The following is a 4,149-nucleotide window of genomic DNA, read 5'->3' on the forward strand; positions in this document are numbered from 1 at the left end:
ACCTTTTGGCAGTGAGCACAATAAAATTTTGGTTGATCATTGTTCTTGGATTAAGTCTTTAAGAATCCTTAATGTTGGTTTAGGATTTTGATTATATGGATTACATTATGGAACATGTGAATTGGAAATCATGTGAAAGTTTGACTTTGGTAAACAAAGTCAACCATGGAAGGTTTAATTTTTATTGACCAATTTTTATGGAACTTTTACATGTTATTGGATTGACTTTTGTTCTTTTTGTCCAAGACGTGGAATTGAAATTTCAAAGTTCAATTCAAGTTCAATTTCCTGAAGTTCAAATTTTCAAAAGTTATAATTTGGAGGGAAAAGTTCTTATCTTGGAAAACAAGACACACATTATATTCAAAAGGGACATTTTTCATTACAAAGTCATACAATTTCAATACAAAAGTCAAAAGTACAAAATTACAGAAAAAATTACATTTGACATAGACTTGAGTTTTGGTCAACTGTTGATTTTTTTTGTCAAATAGTTGACCAAGGTCAAACTAACCCTAGCCTACTTTTGTCTTAATCCTCAAGACATTCCATTGCTCCATGTTCTTGATGAATTCCAAAATATTTCCTTGTCCATGATACCATGCCAACTTTGAAATTCCATGCCAATCTTGATGATGACATCTTCATGCCAACCCAAGTGCACCCTACCAAATGAGCATATGCCCTGCAGCAATACAAACCAAGTCATGACACAAACAAAAACACAAGGTATACCAAAACTCATCATGCTCACCCTAAAGGTTCAACCTAAACAAATACACATCAAGATATTATTAAAACCTCAAATCCAAACCAAAGTACACCCTTTCTCAAAATGTTAAGTATGTCCTAAGGTTCAAAGTTCAATCTAAACATGATCACCTTCATATAAAGTTCAACATGCCTACCATAATGTTCCTAACTTTGTTCCATTTTTCTAACAATTGATTCATTCATATTTACTCTCTAGGTAATTATCATGATAGTCCAAATAACCTAAGATAAACATTAACCAATTCCCTAAATATCAGTAACTTTTAACCATAACACATGTTATACTTAATGTCATTAACATCAACAATAACAAGCTTACTAGTACAAGATTACCGGCTGCAATTTCACTAACAATTCTGACAAACACTGACATAACAGTTCCAAAACTCTCATCTAACACTTCAACATTACCAATTTGATCATATTTTGACAATTCATTTTCTTTTAACAATTCAACCAAATTCACTAACCAATTAACTCTAAGAATATGATTTGGTTTTGAATCTGGCCTTTAGTTTCGATAATAACAATGCATTGTTTCTTAGAGAATAATTTTGTACCCTAATGATTTTGTCTAGTGTGTATATTTTGATAAGAGGTTTTGATTCTGATGATTTTGCGTGTGACGTCATCATATTCTAGACTCAACACACTTTAACTTGAGAGAGATATAAAAGTGCTCTTTACAAGATTATGTCAAGTTCTGGAACGCTCTTAGACAACAGTTTTGATTAAAGTTTGTGATAAAACTTCTTATTGTGACTCTGATAGAAGAGCCTCTAAAGATTTGTCAAGCTCTCAAGATTTTGCATTCTCAAGCTCAGAAGATTTTGAAGACCAAGTTCTGAAGACTCTGAAGACCAGGTTCTGAGGAACTGTGTCAAGACTCTGAAGACCAAGGTTCTAAAGTTTCTCTCAACCAGACTCTTAATCCTTATAAACATGCTTCAACAACATTCATTCAAAATTCTCTGAAGATTAGAAGATAAGATCAAAAGGTTTTACGTAAGGAAAATAGAACAAAGTACAAGATCAAATATGCCTTCCACTATGCTGATTTTGTGGGCTAAGGATTGTACTATTGTACCATTTTACCTCTCATTTTGCAAGTCGTTCTGCAAGGATACAACCGTGTTTTGGTATTCCAATTCTACCCTTCAACAAATCTTTTCATTTCCTATATAAAGGATACTTGGAAGAATGGACAAGCTTCTATTGCTCATGAAGCTAACTTCTCACGTTGATAATTTACATGACAATACACAACGCTTTTGTTGAAATGAATATTATTGTGTATAGAGAAAAGAAACCACATATATAGTTTTTGTTCGTTATTGTATGATAAATTCATTATGTTGAAATTTGTGTAATCTTCTTTCTTAGAAGCAATCTTGTAAACACGCTACTTGCAATCTCATTATTCGAGTTTGTATTCCTTGAGTGACTAGGGTATAGTCAAAATTACTCAAGATGACATTGACGGGTAGTCTTTGTATGTCTGTAATCAATTTTGATTATAGTGGATTAAGTCCTTATTGATAAGGCAAAATCACCTTGGCAGGTGGACTGGAGGTAGCTTAGTTAATAGCGAATCAGGATAAAAATAAATGTTTCATTATTTTTGTTCTTTGTTTACAACCCCCCCTTTGTGTTTCTTGCCACCTTCAATTGACATTAGAGCTTCGGTTCCAGTATTAATAAAATTATCAAACACTTAATCGTGTCAGATAAAGATCCAGTTTGTGAAACACTATGCCTGCAATCCAACCTCCAGTTGCTCCTGTAAATGATAGAGATCACTATAAGGTTAAACCTCATATTTTTGACGGAGAAAGATTTGATTACTGGAAAGATAGAATAGAAAGCTGCTTTCTGGGTCATGACGTAGATTTATGAGTTATGGTAGGTCATGGCTACATACATAATGTAGATGCTAGTGGCAATAAAATAGAAAGAAGAGTGATGACGGAACAACAAAAGAAAGATTATGAAAATTATCACAAAGCTAGAACTATCTTGCTGAATTCCATTTCATACACTGAGTATGAAAAGATCACCAACATAGATACTACAAATTCCGTATTTGATTCTATGTGGATGAATCACGAAGGAAACACTCAAGTCAAAGAAACCAAGAAACTTGCCTTGATTCAGAAATGTGAAGCGTTCAAGATGGAATACGATGAAATTGTTGAGAACATGTTCTCAAGGTTTCAAACTCTTGTTATAGGACTAAAGGTTCTGAACAAGGGGTATTCGATTGTTGATCATGTGAAGAGGAGTCAGAAGAAAAAGATGAATTGTCTCTTCTTTCCAAACTTATCAATCAAGTTTAGATGAAAAGACAAGGCAAGTTCAGAGGCTCCAGAAGGAAATATGGTTGTTCTTAGTCTACTTCTAGATTTAAGAAAGCTAGAGCCAACAAAGACATGCATGCTTTGAGTGCAATGAGCCATGCCATTACAAGAATTAATGTCCCAAGCTAAAGAAAGACATACCAAAGAAGCAAGATTCTAGAGGGAAGAAGAATGGTCTGATGGCTACCTGGGATTATTACGAATCCTCAAAAGATGACTCTGAGGAAGTGCAATCTAATGTGGCCCTGATGGCATGCACAAAATCTCATCCTGAGAAGATTCAATTAGAATCAGAATCTGAGTCAGATTCTGAAGATATATTTGTTGAACTTTCTCCATATGAACTTGAATCCAGTTTATCAAAAGTTCAAGATAAGTATCAGAAGTTCTGAACAAATACAAGGACCTGAAAAAGGTTCTTGTATCTGAATAAAATCATATTGTAATCTTAATAAATATTTTTCAAGTTTAAATACAGAAAACTTTATTTTGAAAAATAATAACTCGGTGCTTTAGAGCAAGAGTTCCAAACTTGAGAAGGAAAATCTTTCAGAAGCCTCTATAGACTATGATGATTTCATAAAGAAATATGACAAATCCTTCAGGAAATTTCTTGCTAGAAGCCTAAATATAAGTGTAATGGATTCAATGATTTATGGCGTAAGCAGAAATAAAACAAGAGGGATTGGTTATGATTCTGATGAAGAATCTACTTTTGAAAAAGATGATAAACCAAAAAATCTTCATTCCCATTTTGTCCCTTCTGGTAAATAAAATGGTGTTGTTCCTAAAGGTAAAAGCTTTTCAAAACCTAAGGCTAATGCAAAAGCTCACTCTCGTTTCAACTATGCATACATGTATGATTATCTTGCGCAGAAACCCAAGTTTGTTAAAAACTCTGGGAAGACTAACCAAAAAGGACCTAGAAAGTTATGGGTACCTAAGGATAAGATAGTTTATGTTGCAGACATCCTTAGTAGCGCAGTTAAGACACCAACCATGGTACTTGGACTCTGGA

Source organism: Lathyrus oleraceus, chromosome 1, assembly GCF_024323335.1.
Source record: "Lathyrus oleraceus cultivar Zhongwan6 chromosome 1, CAAS_Psat_ZW6_1.0, whole genome shotgun sequence".
In the NCBI taxonomy this organism is placed as follows: Eukaryota; Viridiplantae; Streptophyta; class Magnoliopsida; order Fabales; family Fabaceae; genus Lathyrus; species Lathyrus oleraceus.